Below are 19,801 nucleotides of genomic sequence, written 5' to 3'. Positions count from 1 at the left end.
ATGCTTTTCCCTTACCCAGCTCTTCAAAGTTGTGAGTCCTCCACCTAATATTTAACAGCCTCCCAGTTTCCCTGTCTTTACTGGAATGTACCGCAACTTTTAACCTGTATCGAAGTTTTATTCTACTTGTTTTAAATGTTCCTTGTTTTAAATGTTCCTTGTATTGCTCCCAAGCGACTGTTCTGTTTCAATGTAAACCGGTGTGATCTGTATTCTATACAGGAACGTCGGTATAGAATAATTTAAAATAAATAAATGACTTGAGCAAGGTTACAAGGAGCAACAGCAGGATTTGAACTTTACTACGAAGCATGTTAAAAACATGCATCATTTTGGCCAGGCCCATTTTGGGATATAGTAAAGAACATTAAGCCCATAATAAATTTCACATTGGCAGTATGGCACTGTTAACCTGCAATCAGTAGTAAATCACGTAATCCCCAATATCTAGATATTAAGCACTATGGCAGATACTGATGTAACAAACAGAATGCCAGAAGTGCCCTCAGTATATAGAAGACGCTTTCATTTATAGACATTGACCAGTCATAATAGGCTTCATTGTGGGAGCAATATCGCTTTATGACTCAGCCTTATTTGTAATAAATAAGGGGAAAAAAGAAGGCGGAAACGCCATGCTCAAGATCTAAAAGACTACAAATACAACACTGTTATTAAGCCCTTGAAAAAGAACGGCTTCGTTCGAAACATGGACCCGTGTCAGGCATGTTAAAAACAAGAGGCTTCAGAGTTATTTAACAAACAGCGGTAATATTTAAGATAAGTTATACTCACCAAGCAAATTAAAAAAAAAATAAATATATATATATATATATATATATATATATATATATGTTCACTGGTAACTGACCGATGTTTACAAGTAAGACTGAGTCATAAAGTGATACTGCTTCCACGATGAAGCCTATTATGACTGGTCAATGTCTATAAATGAAAGCGTCTTTTATATACTGTGGGCACTTCTGGCATTCTGTTTGTTACACTATTAACCTGCATACAGTAGCAGCAGTGGTAATGTACACGTGCTACTGCCTCTCCAAACCCTCACTGTGATCCACATAAAGGATCTCTGAGTGTATTGCCCTCCAAAAGCACATTTTCTCTCTCTTCAAAAGCACATCTCTCTCCTCACCCCCAGCAGAATCCCCGAGGAAAAATCCACTCCCCGGGTGTCTAAACGTCCCCCATAGCACCCATCTTACCCAAATTTGTAGTCCAAGGAATTCCAAGAGCAGAAAAGGTGCCCATTCACTTATGCCAGAGTGACACTGAATTTCAAAATGGTGTTGGTTGCCAATGTTCCCTTTTGCCCTGCATGTGATGAGAAAAGGAGACCCTTGGGTTAACCAGCACCATTTTGAAATTTGGTATCAACAGGGCAAGAACAAAAGGAATCACTTGGACTATGATTTTGAATGAAAGGGGAAGCTACCATGGGATCTTCTTTTGGAATATTCAGGTGGGAACAGAATTTATCTAAAGGGACAAGGTATCTAGTCTGGGGGCTGGGAGCAGCACATTCAAAGCTTATTGCCCAATTGTATGCCGACAGCATTGGTAGGTACATTAGCTTGCCAATGCTCTTGCTGAAAGTTAGTTTTTGGAGGCTTGGTGCAGAATGTATGTGTTAGTCATTTTTTAATATTAATGAGCTCCTCTGCATGCATGCAGCTTAGTAAATTGATCCTTAAATGAGCAGGCTCAAAAACACATTGGCGTAGTCTTTCATGTAAGTTTAAATTTTGTAAGAAAAATAACACAGTGAACATAAAACTTGAATAATTTATAGTTGGGGATTCTGATTTTAAATTTTAACTGATAATCTCCAGAAAAACACCCGTGAGATACAAAAAAAAGTGAAATATGTTTATTCTCTGTGGACAAGCAGGATATTAATCAACCACCCACATGTGTGACATCGCCAACAGTAGTGAGACCGAAGAATCTCTCAGAGCATGCGCAGGTATTCTCACACAGCTGCCACCGTGCGAGTCTTCTCAGTCTTTTGTTTCTTACGGCTTGTGGGAGATGAAACAGACCTTCAGATACCTGAAAGGATTTAATGATGCACAAACTTTGAACCTTTTTGTTGGAAAGGAAACAGTAGAACTAGGGGTCATAAAATGAAAATCCAGGGGGAAGACTGAGAACCAATATCAGGAAATATGTTTTCCTGGCGTGTAGCCAGATGGACTCAGAACGAATGGGTATAGTATGCTCGTGCTAGCAGTTGGAGACGGATCTGACGTCAGCACGGGTATATATACCCCCACAGGAAGCGTAGCAACTCAGTAATTTCCGTCTCCAAAGCAGTTTGGAGAGCCTGCACGCTCGCTGAGGGTGTTTCCAATCTACTTTCTATTTTCTACTTTCTTCTTATTAAATTTCTACAGCAACATCGAGCCCTGCACTCCTGCGGTGATACCCTTGGGGTCCCTCCCCAGTTGAATTTCCCGGGGTGATTTCCGCGATCCCCCGGAGGTTTAAGACCTCGGTCCGGTGGCCGAATCACGGCAGGGACGTAGCCCCCGGGCGAGGCTCGGGCGTGGCGAGAGAGGCGCCTCGGTCCCGGCGTGGACAAGGCAGCGGGTGCATTTCCTCAAACGCGGCGGTGAAGGTACTTGCCCTCTCCCTCCACAGCCGGAGACCGCCCGGGTTCTAGCCGGGAAGCGCCGAGGATCAGGTAAGGCGTACATCTCTTACTTTTGGTCTCCGAGGAACGAGGATCGGCGGCATTGCCTGCATGTGGCACGCCGTGGAGGTCGCCATTTTGTCTGCCTTGTTCAGGTATTGAGCGCTCATGATAGACGCCTGTTTCTGCTTAAGCGCATATGGGATATCATTGAGTGCATATTGGATACTACTAAGCACATATTGTATTTCCTTGTGCGTATATTGCTGACCGCAGACTACTGAGCGCATATTGGATAGCATTGAGCGTCCATTGCTGACCGCATATTAATGAGCGCATATTGGATAGCATTGAGCGTCCATTGCTGACCGCATACTGGTGAGCGCATATTGGATAGCATTAAGCGTCCATTGCTGACCACATACTGATGAGCGCATATTGGATTGCATTGCGAGTATATTGCTGCCGCATATTCTTGAGCACCTGTTGTATTAAGCGCCTGTTGTGTTAAGCGTATATTGCTGCCGCATATTATTAAGCGCCTGTTGTATTAAGCGTATATTGCTGCCGCATATTGTTGAGCACCTATTATATCAAGCGCCTGTTGTATTGAGCGTATATTGCTGCCGCATATTATTAAACGCCTGTTGTGTTAAGCGCATACTGCTGCCGCTTATTATTGAGCGCCTATTATATCAAGAGCCTGTTGTATTAAGCGCATATTGCTGCCGCATATTATCCAGCGCACATTTTTCAAATGGAACAGAATGCCTCAGCGTCTTCAGCGGCAGCGCCTCCTGATTCCGGCATTAAAGCCCTCGGCCTCTGCTCTGCATGCCAGCTTAGAGCCACGCACAGTGAAGAACCAGACTCCCTTTGTGCCCAATGTGAGGAGGCCGTGGGAGCCTTGGGCCGGGACCAGTCTCAACCGAGGTTTGCTGACAGTACCCCAGGGGCTACCCCGGATTTAGCGGGCAGTCTCGACCAATCTGGAATCCCGGGGGACCTAGAGACTGCTTCCATTTCCTGGGTGGATCTCTTTAAGGGAATTCATGCCTTTGTACAGATGCAATCAGTTTCCCGTCCAGGCCCTGCTGCTGCTGCTGTGGCTACGGCTGCTGTTGCGGCTCCTGTGGATCCTGTCCCTGGACCTTCGCGCCCTTATCGTGGGCGGGACCTCCCGCCTCCCGACAGTCCAGTTCAGACGGACCCTGATGTTTCACCGGACGAGTCCGAACCCCCGGACGAGGGGGAACTTCCCTCAGGAATTGAGCCATACCGAACCATGAGGCGGTTCTTCCCTAAAGAGGATCTCTCCGACCTGATATTTATTTATTTATTTAACATATTTCTTTACCGGTCTTCATGAAGGGATTCATATCAGACTGGTTTACATTGAACTTAGGGGTTTAACTAGTTAACCAAACAAGAGAGCTGAAGCAGAGTTACATATAACAAGGGGGATGAACTTGGGGACTAAAGTAGCCAGGAAGTAGACAGAAAGCAATTAACTCGAAGAGAATAACCCGTGAAGGGTACTGGGATTAGTAAACGTCCCATCCCTTGGGCTGAGTCTGATGTGAACATTTTGAGTTAAGGGAAGGCTTGGAGGAAGAGCCAAGTCTTAAGTTTTCTTCGGAAAGTAAGAAGGCATGGTTCCAGTCTTATGTCAGTCGGCAGTTTGTTCCAAAGGACTGGGCCTGCTGTGGAGAAGGAACGTTCTTTGGTGGAAGTTAGACGGGTGGATTTAGTAGGTGGGACTTGTAGGGTTCCTTTGTATGCTTCTCTGATGGGTCTTTCAGAAGAGTGGTGTTTGAAAGGGGTCTGAAGGTCCAGTGTGAGCTGTTTGTGGATGGTTTTGTGGATTATAGTGAGTGCTTTATGTATGATTCTGTATTTTATAGGCAGCCAGTGTAGGCTTCGGAGGATGGGGGTGATGTGAGCACGCCGGTTGGTGTTGGTTAAGATTCTGGCTGCTGCGTTCTGGAGCATCTGTAGAGGTTTGGTGGCTGAGATGGGGAGTCCCAGGAGTAAAGCGTTGCAGTAGTCAGTTTTCGAGAATAACGTTGATTGAAGGATGGTTCTGAAGTCCTGGAAGTGGAGAAGGATATCTCCACTTCCAGAAGTGGATATCTCAGTGCCTGGCGGAGTTGGCTATTACAGGTCCCAGCGCTACGGTACCCTCTACGCAGAACCCTCTGCTGGAAGGCCTTCGTCCTACAGCCCGCCATTTTCCTTTCTTGCAAGCAGCACAGCAACTGATAGATTTAGAATGGGCTGCACCAGCGGCCTCAGTCAAAGGGGGTCGGGCCCTGATGGGCATGTACCCCCTGGCGCCGGCTATTCAGGAGCTGCTGGCGTGCCCTCAGGTGGACGCCCTGATTAGCGCTGTGGTTAAGCGCACTACCATTCCAGTTGAGGGGGGGGGGCGGCCCTCAAGGAGCCTCATGACCGGCGACTGGACGCCATTCTGAAACAGACCTTTGAGGTGGCAGCTCTATCTTTGCGGATTGCAACCTGCTGCACAGTGGTGACGTGCTCCTGTTTGTCGCAGGTTAGGAACAATGCTCCAGCAGCAGACATGGAGTCAGCTCTCTTGTTCCTCACGGATGCTGCGTCAGACCTAGTCCAGACAACAGCCAAGGGGATTTCATCCTCCGTAGCCGCCAGGAGGCAGCTCTGGATCCGGAATTGGTCAGCCGATGCTCCTTCAAAGACACGCCTTACCAGAATGCCCTTTAGGGGCTCTTTCCTGTTTGGCAGTGACCTTGATAGACTGGCCAGCACATGGGGCGCCTCTCCAGTACCTCGACTGCCGGAAGATCGGTTCAGAAGGAACCAGTGCGCCTTTCCAAGGCCCTCCAGGGGTAGGAGCTCCCAGCGCTTCATTCCCTATAGGAGTCGCTACCAGGCACCTCGTCCTCAGGCCAGGAATCAGTCCTTTCGGACCAAGCAGCACAAGAGAGGAGCCGGCCCGGGTTCAGGTCCCGGCCGTGCCTCACAATGAGAATCAGCCGATCCATCTGGGGGACAGAGCCATAGGGGGCAGGTTAACCCTCTTCTACCCCAGATGGGTCGAGATTACATCGGACCAGTGGGTCCTCGCCATCATCCGAGAGGGGTATTATCTGGACTTTCATCATCTCCCTCCGGACAGGTTTGTGGAATCTTCGTGTCCAATCCACAAGAAGGCAGCATTGGAAGCTACCCTGGCGAGGCTCCTGGCCTTGAAAGCCATAATCTCGGTACCTGCATGGGAAATGAATTCTGGGCATTATTCCATTTATTTCATGGTACCCAAGAAAGAGGGCACCTTCCGGCCCGTACTGGACCTCAAGTCAGTCAACCGATACTTACGGGTCCAGAGGTTTTGCATGGAAACTCTGCGCTCAGTCAAGAACGCAGTACAGCCAGGAGAATTCCTCACGGCCTTAGATCTATCAGAAGCCTACCTGCATATCCCGATTCATCAGGATCATCAGCGCTACCTACGCTTCAAGGTGCTGGGACGCCACTTCCAGTTCCGGGCTTTGCCCTTCGGGCTGGCCACGTCGCCGCGAACCTTCACCAAGGTGATCGTAGTGGTAGCAGCGGCGCTCAGAAGGGAAGGAATCCTTGTCCATCCCTACCTAGACGATTGGCTGATCAGGGCGAAATCACGAGAGGAGAGCCATCGGGCAACCAACAGAGTGATCGCCCTTCTGGAAAGCCTGGGATGGGTAGTCAACCGAAACAAGAGTTGCCTACAGCCTTCCCAATCTCTGGAATATCTGGGAGTCCAGTTCGACACCCAGGCAGACACAGTCAGTCTCACCACCAAGAGAAGATTAAAACTTCAGACGCGTCTTCTGTCCTTGATGGGAGCCAGTCGGCCCATAGCTTGGGATTATCTGCAGGTTCTCGGTCTTATGGCCTCCACCCTGGAAGTGGTACCTTGGGCAAGGGCCCATATGAGACCTCTACAGCGCTCCCTGCTTTCTCGCTGGAGTCCCCGCTTCCTAAACTACTCCGTGCATCTACCTCTTCCAGCCAGAGTGCGGACCCAGTTACGGTGGTGGTTGCAGCCCAACCACATGAGCAGGGGGTCGAAGATGTCCTCCCCCACGTGGACTCTGCTCACCACAGATGCCAGCCTGAGCGGCTGGGGAGCACACTGCGAAGAACTCACGCACAAGGGCGGTGGAACAGAGTAGAGTCAGGGTGGAACATCAACCGTCTAGAGGCCCGGGCAGTCCGATTGGCATGCCTACGATTTGCTCACAGACTGAGGAACAGAGCAGTCAGAGTGATGTCAGACAACGCCCCCACGGTGGCATACATCAACCGACAGGGCGGAACCAGAAGCCAACAGGTGTCCCTCGAGATAGCCCCACTGATGGCTTGGGCAGAGGTGAATCTTCAGGACATCTCTGCCGTCCACATTGCCGGAAGGGACAACACGACGGCAGACTTCCTCAGCAGAGAAAGCCTAAGTCCGGGGGAATGGCAGCTGTCCCCCACAGCCTTCCAGATGATTGTGGATGAATGGGGGATTCCGGACATGGACTTACTAGCGGACAAGTCCAATGCTCAAGTACCCAGATACTTCAGCCGCAAGCGAGATCCGTTCTCTCACGGGATCGATGCCCTGGTGCAGCCATGGCCTCCAGGGACTCTGCTATACGCTTTTCCTCCCTGGCCTCTGCTGGGCGCCATCATCCACAAGATTCAGAAGCACCGGGGCCTAGTTCTTCTAGTGGCACCAGACTGGCCAAGAAGACCCTGGTACGCGGACATGAGAAGACTACTGGCAGGGGAGCCTCTTCCCCTGCCTTCTCTCCGGGACCTTCTACGTCAAGGTCCCATCCTTCTTACGGTCTGGCCATTGAGAGGGCTAGACTGAAGAAAAGAGGTTACTCGGAGCCCGTGGTAGATACACTCCTCCGAGCTCGCAAGTTTTCCACATCCCTCACCTACGTAAGGATCTGGAGAGTATTCGAAGCATGGTGCGACACTCATGGCACCAATCCACATGCGACCACAATCCCTATTGTGTTGGATTTCCTGCAAGATGGACTTCAGAAGGGTCTCTCCCTCAGCTCCATCAAGGTTCAGGTGGCTGCACTGTCTTGCTATGGTCCCAGGAGGGATGGCAAGACCATTGCCACGCATCCAGATGTTTCTCGCTTCCTGAAAGGAGTCAAGCACATTCGTCCGCCACTGAAGTGGCCAGTGCCTTTGTGGAACCTCAACATAGTTTTGGATTTCCTCGTGGGATCCACCTTCAGACCCCTTCGGGGCCTGTCTCTCCGTTCTCTCACTTTGAAGATGGTGTTCTTGCTGGCTGTATGTTCAGCACGCCGCATCTCAGAGCTACAAGCACTGTCCTGCCGTGATCCATTTCTCAGACTCACTCCTGAGGCTATCCATCTTCGTACGGTTCCCTCCTTTCTACCTAAAGTGGTTTCACAGTTTCATCTTAACCAAACCATATCCTTGCCTACCACGGCGGGTTTGAAGAAATCTGAAGAAGGGCGTTTATTATGCCATCTCGACATTGGCAGATTGCTGCCCAGATATCTGGAAGTGACACAAGAAGTACGAAAGACGGACCATCTGTTTGTCCTGCACAGCGGAAAGAAACAAGGTGAAGCGGCCTCGCGGCCCACCATCGCCCACTGGATTAAAGAAGTTATCCGAGCAGCTTACGTAGAGGCCGGGAAGTCTCCGCCTCTACAGGTCAAGGCGCATTCTACCAGAGCACAAGCGGCATCCTGGGCAAAATCCAGGATGCTGTCGCCTGCAGAAATATGTAAAGCGGCGACATGGTCCTCCCTCCATACCTTCTCCAGGTTCTACCGTCTGGATGTCCAGGCCAGGGAGGACACAGCATTTGCGAGGGCAGTCCTACACGGTCCTCAGGCAGCCTCCCACCCAGGCTGGGAGTAAAGCTTTTCTACATCCCATTCGTTCTGAGTCCATCTGGCTACACGCCAGGAAATGTTGAGATTACTTACCTGATAATTTCCTTTTCCTTAGTGTTGACAGATGGACTCAGCATCCCGCCCAGCTGCCAGTGTACATGGGTTTCACCGATTCAAGGTAAGCTATGTCATTTGTTTACATAAGAGCGTCCCCTTTTGCCAGGTGTCGACGCCTTCCGGTTGGGAATGCTGGTGGTCTGCAGCTACTATCAATCGGTCAGGGAATCCTGTTTCACTATTTCACTGAGCGTCAGTACACACATCCATAACAGCTTTTGCAAGGAAGATTACTGAGTTGCTACGCTTCCTGTGGGGGTATATATACCCGTGCTGACGTCAGATCCGTCTCCAACTGCTAGCACGAGCATACTTTACCCATTCATTCTGAGTCCATCTGTCTACACTAAGGAAAAGGAGATTATCAGGTAAGTAATCTCAACATTTCATGGACAAGGGTGGTAGATGCCTGGAATGCCCTTCCAGAAGAGGTGGTGAGGATGAAAACAGTAAACAAATTCAAAAGGTTATGGGATAGACACTGTGGATCCCTAAAGGCTCGAAAATGTTAATGAATGACAGGGGGCATGGGGTAACCTACACCTTAACCAACCTACAACTTAGCCAGTTAGTCTTGATGATTTTGACACAATTGCAATATCGCTTTCTGCTTTGACAATGTGGTGGGGAAAAAGGGTATTGGATTCTGAAGACAGCCAACACTGGGCCTGAGGTAGTGATACAGTCTGAGGTAGTGATACGTTGACAATGGAGAAATAGCTTCTATGGCCAAGTCCAAAAGTAAAGAACATTCAAGCAGCATTGTCTGAATTATCAGGAAGACTGCTCACCACGTAAACATGTGGCAGTAATTTCATTCTTGGTTTGACAGTTGCTTGATTTTTCTTGTATTACTATCCTTAACATAAGACATGGGAGTAAATTGTATGGAGTAGCAGTTACTGCCCTTGGTGGACGCTTGGGGATAACCTGCTTGGAGTGGCAGTTGCTGCCATGGGAAGCTTGCTGGGCAGACTGGATGGACTATTTGATCTTTTTCTGCCAACAATGCTATATCACTATGGGCCGGATTTTAAAACCTACGTGCGCGGCGTACATTTGGGCGTGCTACCCGGCGCTTACCCTCCCTGTCCCGCCCCCCAGCCCTAAAGAACCCCCCCCCCTGTACCTTTTGTTGTAGACGTTATGCCTGCCGGCTGACTGCCGGCGCACAATCCCACGGCCCAGTGGCTCTGCAGAGGCCTCTGGCCATGCCCCCGCCCTGCCCTGGACCACCCCGCCCATTTTTTTCAAGCCCCGGGACTTAAACGTGTCCTGGGGCTTTATGTGCGCCGCTGGGCCTTTTGAAAATAGGCCTGACACGTGTAACCCCCCCTACGCCTGTAAGTCTTTTAAAATCTGCCCCTATGTAAGCAACTTGTCACATTTTTTGTGTTTATTTTTCTTCACTTTGTAAAGTATTTTATGTTTTTTCCTTTTTTCTTTTTCACAAGTCTCCAAAAAACATTTTTTAAATTTTTATTAGTTGTACACTTTTGTCTCAGAATTGAGTTCAACCTCACTTCAGTCCTGTTTATGATGGCATAGAGAAAACCAAGCTTTCAAATCTGCCCTTGCTGCTCCTAAAAAAATGCCTTTGTCTGATCAACATGTCTCAGATTTTGCCTATCACATAATGTACCAAACTGTGCTGCCAGTACCCAAATGTTCCCAAGGGCAAGAAGATGTGAAGCTGCACATTAAAATAATTCTTAAATTCTCCTGAATTCTCTGAATTGATTAAAAGGAAACCATTGCCAGCTGAGGAACCATTGCTAAAATCTAAAATTCCAGAGTTCTGTCATTCTAAGTATCATGACTCAAAGAAGTCTCAGCACAGGCAGCATTCTCTCCAGTAAAGAGGGAGAAATGTTCCCCTCTTCACTGCAGAAGCATTCAGGAGCCAGAACAGGCCCCACCGGCACCAACAACACATTGGTGCACAGGAAAGTGCCTTCAGCACCATCACTCTTCAGTGCAGAGTCTTCATTGGTGCCACCACAAGTAAAGGTACTGCATCCTTATTGGCGCCAACAGCATCTTGGCACCGAAACTCAGATATCAGCGCTGAGCTGGCAAAAAAAATAGTTCATTCTATGCCAGTTCTAATTCCAGAGTCGTCTAGCTCTACTGAAATTACCCTGCCAAATAGAAATATCACCCCTTGGGAGAAAAATGTGCCATGACATTTTCCAAAACTGTTTTACTAATATACTAGACTCTCCAGCTCTTCACTCCCAGCTAGAACAGATGAATTCCATTTTGGCAAATATAGCCCCCAAATCTGAAATTCAATCCACTGTTCTGCTTTATCAACCCATATCAGAATTGATGCATACTGAATCACAGTCTAAGTCTAAGTTTTCCCTGGCCTCTAAAGGTAGGACAACATCACAAAGCCCAACTTATAGTATTGTTTGACGACCTCAATCTTTTAAAGAGAAGGGCCATATAGGACATTTCAACTCACCAGGTGGAGGGTTAGATCTTCCTCAGAGTTTGCTGAATTGGGGGGGGGGGGGGGAGGAAGGAAAGAAGGGAGAGCCCTTCAGATTTGTGTGCTGAGAAGGCTTTAAGGAGAAACCATGTCTGGCCTTTTCAATGATTTGACTTGCTGGGGAAGGGGGCAGGCAGGGGACAGGGTTTCAAAGGGTATAGGGGTGTGATAGAGTATCAGTAATAACATTTCTAGATTTCTTCAAGGTTGGCAACCCTGCCACACTCCCGGTAACCTTGCCTCCTGCCTCTCCCCTCCCCTCTCCCTAATATCTTACTGCCTAGGGAAGTAGGGGATAGGGAGGTTGGAGGATGACTGGATGGCAGGATGAGGTGTTTGTCTGTGGGGCACACTCTCTCACATGCCTCCATGCACTCTTGTTCCTTCTTTGCTTCTCCTTTCTTATCCCTTTCCTCCTCCTTTTACTCCCCTATCTTGCAACATAACAGATTTGTGGCTTAAGCAAAGCAACCCCCTTTGGCAACCCTAATCCAGAGAGAGACAATTGTCCTTGGTATGTGAGTTATAATAATGAGGATTTCTGTGGTCTGTACCTGTAGAGCCTACATCCTTGGGGAAGGATGTCCATGCTTCCTCCTCCACAGTTCTATAAACATTGCAGCACATTGAAGGCTCCAAGAAGTACCATCCTTCCCTGGCTTCCCTGGTGGCCCGGCAGAACCTATAATTCAGTACTACCAGTGCCTTCCTCCTCATGGCCTGCACCAACCTCCATAATGGCCAAAAACTTATATTGATATGCTGCAACTACTCTCCCTGTCTTCAGCTCGAGAGACTCTTATCTGCACAACCAGGACTAACATCAGCAGTGCATAACACAACCAAATAGCAGTAACCTTGCACAAGCATTTGCAGCCCATACTGCTCCTATGTGCTGTCGCTTGCACTTCTAACTTCATCTGAACTGGTAGTGGAAGTGGAATGTGTTCCCACGACCACCACTGCAGGCTAGAAAGAGTTTCTTCTGCTGTTTCTTCTGGAGGCTAGATGAAATCCACCCAAGAGCTGCAGGTGGCCCTCAGGCCATAGTTTGGGAACCCCTGCACAAGAGGAATCATAATCATTGTATACTTATCTTTCTAGCATTCTGACACTGAGTCCAAATGTCTTCCATTAGACCCCTCTCCACATTCACACAGAAATACATCTCCGCCAAAGGATATGTCAGATTCTGCTTTTATTCAAAAAATTGCAAAATCTATTCCATTTATTTTACAGGAGGAGTCAGAACCAAGAGAGGATATATTTGGTGTACTATATCATATATCGAATGAAGTATCAAAACAAGTAGTTACTTTTCTGATTCACAGAGTATTATAGGAACTCCAAACCAGGATATAGGAGAGTAAGCAGATACCCTTGTCTACATTTCCAGTAGCTAGGAAATTAGATCTCAACTGCAATGTTCAACCTTGTGCTGGTCATCAAAAGGTACAGCTCCCTCATGAGTCAACAGTAGTGGAATCAGCTTTGAAAAAAATCAAAGTGTTCCAAAACACATTTCCAGTCCATCTCCAGGAAAAGATGCCAAGTTGCTTGACACCATAGCAAAGTTTTTTCAGTCAGCTATATTAATCTCTACAATAGCTGCTCATCAATTATATATCATACAATACATATATAACTCTTTGCAAGAGCTGCAAGACATGACCCAGCTGCTGCCTTCAGACACCTTATGGCTTGTTATGTATTTGCACTTCAAGAAGCAGAAGAATGTGGGAAATAATCAGTTAGATCAGTTTATGATGCATATGATACATCTTCCAGGCTATATGCAATAGCCATTGGAGCCAGAATGGTAGCATGGCTCCAGGCTTCAAATTGTCTTAAGATATTCATAAAAAGCTTGCTAATGCTCCATGCACAGAAAACCTAGAAGATGTGGTAAGCCTGATTGACAAACTGAAGAGTAGTAAATCACCTGGACCGGATGGTATAGATCTCCGGGTTCTGAAGGAACTAAAAAATGAAATTTCAGATCTGTTAGTAAAAATTTGTAACCTATCATTAAAATCATCCATTGTACCTGAAGACTGGAAGGTGGCTAATGTAACCCCAATATTTAAAAAGGGCTCCAGGTGCGATTTGGGAAACTACAGACCAGTTACTCTGACTTCAGTGCCAGGAAAAATAGTGGAAAGTGTTCTAAAGATCAAAATCACAGAACATATGGAAAGGCATGGTTTAACGGAACAAAGTCAGCATGGCTTAACCCAAGGCAAGTCTTGCCTCACAAATCTGCTTCACCTTTTTGAAGGGGTTAATAAACATGTTGTTACACCCATCGGTCGCTACAGACTCTTGTTCCAGCTCCTGCTTCCGTGGTGTGAGATGTTCCGGGTACCCGCTCCTTATGGGTCCTTCCTGTCTCTGGCTATCCGCTCCTCAGAGAGCCTTCTGCCTAGGACTTCTGCCTGCTCTGTTCCTTGGGGCTTTCTCTGGAACTTTCACCCTGCTACAGTGAGTACCCTGCTCTGTGGACCATTGCCGTACCATTGCTACTGAGGAACCCTCATCGGTGTACCCCGCTCTGTGGACCATTGCCGTACCATTGCTACTCAGGAACCCTCATAGGTGTACCCCGCTCTGTGGACCATTGCCGTACCATTGCTACTGTGGAACCCTCATTGGTGTACCCCGCTCCATGGACCCTTGCTGTACCATCGCTACCGAGGACCCTTACCGGTGTACCCCGCTCTGCGGACCGTTGCTGTACCATCATCTACAGAGGACTACTCCGTGGGTGTACCCCACTTCACAGACCCTGGGGGCACCCCAGCGCCTGTGTGTCTTGCTCCGACACTCTTCTCCGCGGGCAGTGTTACACTACTTCTCTAATAAAGATTCAAGGACTCTCTAGCTAGAACTATCGTCAGCTCCCTGCGCTGACGTTCCATGACTCCACCACCAGGGGCCACTCCCTCTAGCTTCCTCTGCCTCTCATCTCTGCTCTCTCTCTCTAGCACTTGTTGCTCTACACTTCACACAGCTGAGACCTCGTTTCCTGACTGTGAGGCTCACGGGGCTCCTCACAGAGGGCGGTACCATCTCTTACCTCGGGCCAGGGCCCATATACACACAAAACCTAACACATGTAGATAAAGGTGAACTTGTAGATGTAATTTTCAGAAGGCATTTGCCAAAGTTCCTCATGAGAGGCTTCTAGGAAAAGTAAAAAGTCATGGGATAGGTGGCAATATCCTTTTGTGGATCACAAACTGGTTAAAAGACAGGAAACAGAGTCGGATTAAATGGACAATTTTCTCAGTGGAGGGGGGTGGGCAGTGGAGTGCCTCAGGGATCTGTACTGGGACCCATGTTTTTCAATATATTTATAAATGATCTGAAAAGGAATATGACGAGTGAGGTAATCAAATTTGCAGATGATACAAAATTATTCAGAGTAGTTAAATCACAAGTGGATTGTAATAAATTGCAGGAGGATCTTGTGAGACTGGAAAATTGGGCATCCAAATGGCAGAAGAAATTTAATGTGGATAAGTGCAATGTGATGCATATAGGGAAAAATAACCCATGCTATAGTTACATGATATTAGGTTCCATATTAGGTGCTACCACTGAGGAAAGAGATCTAGGCATCATAGTGGATGATACATTGAAATCGTTGGCTCAGTGTGCTGCAGCAGTCAAAAAAGCTAACAGAATATTAGGAATTATTAGGAAGGGAATGGTGAATAAAACGGAAAATGCCATAATGTCTCTGTATCGCTCCATGATGAGACCGCATCTTGAATACTGTGTACAATTCTGGTCGCCGCTTCTCAAAAATGATATAGTTGCGATGGAGAAGGTATAGATAAGGGCAACCAAAATGATAAGGGGAATGGAACAGCTCCCCTATGAGGAAAGACTAAATAGGTTAGGACTGTTCAGCTTGGAGAAGAGACTGCTGAGGGGGGATATGATAGAGGTGTTTAAAATCATGAGAGGTCTAGAACGGGTAAATGTGAATCGGTTATTTACTCTTCGTATAATAGGATTAGGGGACACTCCATGAAGTTAGCATGTAGCACATTTAAAACTAATTGGAGAAAGTTCTTTTTCACTCAACGCACAATTAAACTCTGGAATTTGTTGCCAGGGGATGTCGTTAGTGTAGCTGGGTTTAAAAAAGGTTTGGATAAGTTCTTGGAGAAGAAGTCCATTACCTGCTATTAATCAAGTTGACTTAGAAAATAGCCACTGCTATTACTAGCATCAGTAGCATGGGATAAACTTAGTTTTTGAGTACTTGCCAGGTACTTATAACCTGGATTGGCCACTGTTGGAAACAGGATGCTGGGCTTGATGGACCCTTGATCTGACCCAGTATGGCTTGTTCTTATGAGCGTATCTCATTAAAGATTACTGTTCCACTCTCCTTACTCTATCATCAGCTACAAGTGAACAGCCATCTACAAGTAGGAAAAATCAGCTTCAGTACTACAGAAAACATTTCTACTATGCAAGAAAAAGGTACCAAACTTACTTCTGTTAGCAGCCTTGCCTGCAACAGTAGCATTAACAACAGAGTAGGCCATGTGCTAGGGACAGCACAGCCCAAGACTCTCCAGCAAGCATAGTGAAAGACTACTTTTAGCTTTTGACTATAGTTTCAACAAAGCTTCCCCACTGAATGTCTTCCAGTCAGGGGAATGCTTCAGTGTTTGTCCACTGGGGTCTGCCATAACAATAGATTGAGTTTTAAAGATCATACTACAAGAATACCATTTGAATTTCAAATCCTCTTCCGCAAACAGTTCTCCAAAAAATCACTTCACAAATGCAACAGAGCTCCAACTCCTCCAAAAAGAGCTGTCAGCCTTTCTTGCTGCAAATGCAGTAGAAACAGTCCCCATTTTACAAGGGAATGTAGATACTATTCCAAATACTACTTTATTCCAAAGAAGATGAATGGTCTCCATCCTTTCTTAGGGCCAGATTCATTAAAGCTTTTCTCCCATTTTGTATCTATGGGAAAAACCCTTAGTGAATCAGGTCTTTAGGATTCAGATATCTCAGCAAACACCATAAGAAAGAAAAGTTCAGGGTGAACTCTTTAAGAACCATCCTCTCTCATTTGGAGATTGGTTGTTAACCACCCTAGATATCAAGGATGCCTACATATTCACATTCACATTCACAAAGCTCACAGAAAATGTCTTTTATTCACCATAGCCAATGAACATTACCAAAATTTGTTTTCCCTTTCAGCTTTTCTGCGGTATCCAGAGTATTCGCAAAATGCCTCTCAGTAGTTGATGTTCATGTAAGAAAGAACAAATATATTTGTTTTCCATGCTTAGATGGCTGGCTCATATCTAAGCATACCCTTTAAAATGCTTGTTCCTCCACACTCCATACAATGAATACCCTTAATTCACTAGGATTCATCATCAGTTTTCTAAAATGCAATTTGGAGCCAACTCCATATAATAAACTTCATAGGAGCCTGCCTCAGCAGAGTACACAAAATGACCAAAATAATCCCCTTTCAGATCAGAAATATGCATCTTCCCATTTCTATATGAAGATGTTAGGCCACAGTCCATGCTACCCCTTTTGCATGTCAACATGAGAGAGGTTCACTGGCATCTGAAGTTTTAGTGGAACCAACACCACAACTATTTTCCCACAAAATAAATGTATCCAGCACTTTCATCCGTTCTTTGAGATGGTAACTATATCCTGAAATTTATTGGAATCAGTTTTTCCATCAACCTCACTTTCAAAATATGCTAGCCACAGATGCCTCCAACTAAGGACTTGGCGCTCATCTGAATGACCTTTGTTCTCATAGTACTTGCTCTCTACAGGAAAGATTTCCCTCGGCTCTAGATGATTTATGTGGACCAATCTTCAATGGCCTAAATGTATTCAATTCCTGGTTAAAGGAGAAAATGGTGTTGATCCAGACAACCAAGTAGTGATGTTCCAGTTCAACAGGCAAGGACGAACAGCTCTTTTAATCTTTATCAAAAAGCCTGCAAAATATGAAAATAGGCAGTTTCCCAGAAGATATATCAAATAGCTGTCTATGTCCCATGGAGCAAGAACCAAATAGCAGACACACAGGCTGAAGTGTATTTTGTAATATGCGCTGACATGCATATGCATGATATAAAATATGCATATCTTTGCATTCACAAGTACATGTGCACTTTTGCATACATTTGTGCACAAATGCATGTACCTCATCCATGTGTATGCTTCTGCGACGTACAACTTCCAGTTGCACTGGGGCATTGCACAGGGAAAATGCAACCACCAACCCAGCAGCCTAATTTCACCCCCAGAGAGGTCCAACACCTTGCATTCCTGGTGGTGAAAACATGAGGTCAATCTGTTCCCCATCTGTGGGATATGCTGAAACCTATGGCACAACAAAATTGCCTGGTGGTTGTTGCTCATTCTCTTCAACCATGAAGCATCATACCCATGTGGGGGTAAGTAGAATGTGGGTAGTGAGGGTGGTCTCAGTTTAGGATGAGCATGGGGATCATTGAGGGAGCCTCTAGGGGGGATGGGAGTGAGAGTGGTCTCTGCTCAGGATGTGCATGGGGGTCATTAGTGGGGGGGGGGGGAGGGCCTCTAAGGGAGTGGGAGTGGAGTGGTCTCAGCTCAGAATGGGAGCACACGGAGAGCCTCTTGGGAGGTGGGATAAGATCTGGATGTTGGTAATGTAATATACTGTAATTCATTTCATATGTGTTGATACAAAAGAAAGACTTAAACCATTAGTTTCAGATATAGTAACTGTTAAAATACAAGCTACAACTTCCTCTGGGACATTTATGTCATTCAATGGTGGTACCAATAGCAGAAGAATGAGCAATGGCCTGCATTCAGAAGGGGGAGACTGGGCCCTGTCACACGGTTCTAGTTTCTCTCCTAAGCTGTGTGCTCTATGGAAAGGGACATTCCCACTGGCTGGACATCACAGCTTGTTGTCAGCTTTTGAGCCTGGCAGCAGCACATCACTTCTAGTTATCTAGTTATATAAAGGGGGTGCATAAAGCTATGCAGTTCACTTCAGTATGAATTAGTCCCTTCTTATCTCCCCTTACATCAGCATTGATTATTGGTAGTTCTTTGCTAAGCTTGCACCTCTAACATTGGTATGAGTAAGAGAGACTACCAATCAGGTATACATCCTCAGGTACCACTTACCTCTGCAAAAAGGCATCTGATGTGAGTACTGCCAAGGTCCAAGCAAGTTATTAGGGTGTATTTTCTCAAGTTTTGTGTTTTCTCCTGAAATGAAAGCACATAGGGAATGAAGGTGCACATAAGACATGGCCCTGTCACAATTACTATACTTTTGAACAGAGATGAGGTGATATATGGAGATGCTGATAGGCAGTGCATTATGCAGAAGTAAGCTGCAGCTGAAATGTCTATGGAGTGGCATCCATGTCCCATATGCTTCCACAGTAACAGAAGAGATGTGCTTGTTTGCTATAACTCCAGAAATGTAAGTCATACCAGGCTTACAAAAGGTGTCTGATTAATGACTGCACACAATCTACTCCTCCCCATTGTCACACTGCCTATCCTTACAGTTAAGGCTCTACATGTTTGGTGAAGAGAAGGCAGCCAGCTCCTGTCAGCACATATGTTCAAAGAATAACACAGTTTTTATTATCAAACACCTACCTTACAAAAGCTAGCTGCAAAACTGCTTGGCTTCTGCTCTACAAGACATGTAGGATGCTGTGCTTTCTATGGATTCTTAGAACAAAGCTCCCAGCTAAGAGGAATCTGTCACTTCTTAGTGATTTCATGAGCTGGTCCCCTCGCCCTCTTCATCCAATTGTAAAAGGAATGCATTAGGACACTGACCAGATTTACTGCAATTAGAGCATGTGTCACATCTGGAATTTGGGCTGAAGTTTCATTGTCAGCAGCCGATTTACTTACATACTGATTTCAGAGGAATAAGGGTTGGAAGGTTAGCAGAAAAGCTGAGTATGATACAAAATCTGGCCTGGATATAATAGGGGAGTCAGAAGGAACAATCTCAGGGCCTGTTATTACTGAAACTGGTTTATCAGTTAGAAATGTTGATAATTGGGAAGGAACAAAAAATATGTTTCTTGAATCTTTATAGTTAACTATGCATTTGCAAGGAAATTTTAATACAAATGTTCCCCCTATCTACAAAACCCTCAAGCGCATTAAAAAAAACTGATGTCTTTTCCTCTGAGTTTGACGAGAAGCATCGGGATATATTCTGACTTTCATTTGAAGAAAAGGGTTTAAATGATATTTAAAGAAAAGTCGAAAAACCCAGTCCTGGTCTGCTTTGAAGACAAAAGTGACCACCATAGTAGCTGGTTGAGCTAAATCTGAATCTGAAGTTTCCAACATAGCAGTAATATCTAAGTTAGGAGTCAGAATATCCATTCCCTGTTTAGATTGTTCTTGCTTCTTATATAGCGACAAATAATAAAGAAGTAGGGGGAACCGCTTCTTCAGGAACTTTAAAGTGTTCAAGTAAATATTTTTTGAACATATCTTTTGCTCCCACCTGAGGGAGTTTGGGAAAATTTACAAACCTCAAGTTTCTGCTACGCATTGCATTTTCTAGATTTTCAATTTTTGATTGTA

General features: G+C 46.0%; 1 protein-coding gene across 3 annotated transcripts in view; it reads left to right on the top strand.

Moving 5' to 3' along the window:
• The window catches only part of TTC29 (tetratricopeptide repeat domain 29), a 495,923-nt gene that overhangs the window by 240,350 nt on the left and 235,772 nt on the right, over positions 1 to 19,801 (top strand). The gene's annotated exons all lie outside the window — the stretch shown is intronic.

This window comes from Rhinatrema bivittatum, chromosome 1 (assembly GCF_901001135.1).
Source record: "Rhinatrema bivittatum chromosome 1, aRhiBiv1.1, whole genome shotgun sequence".
Classification (NCBI taxonomy): domain Eukaryota; kingdom Metazoa; phylum Chordata; class Amphibia; order Gymnophiona; family Rhinatrematidae; genus Rhinatrema; species Rhinatrema bivittatum.
This window is presented reverse-complemented; position numbering and strand designations above follow the sequence as displayed.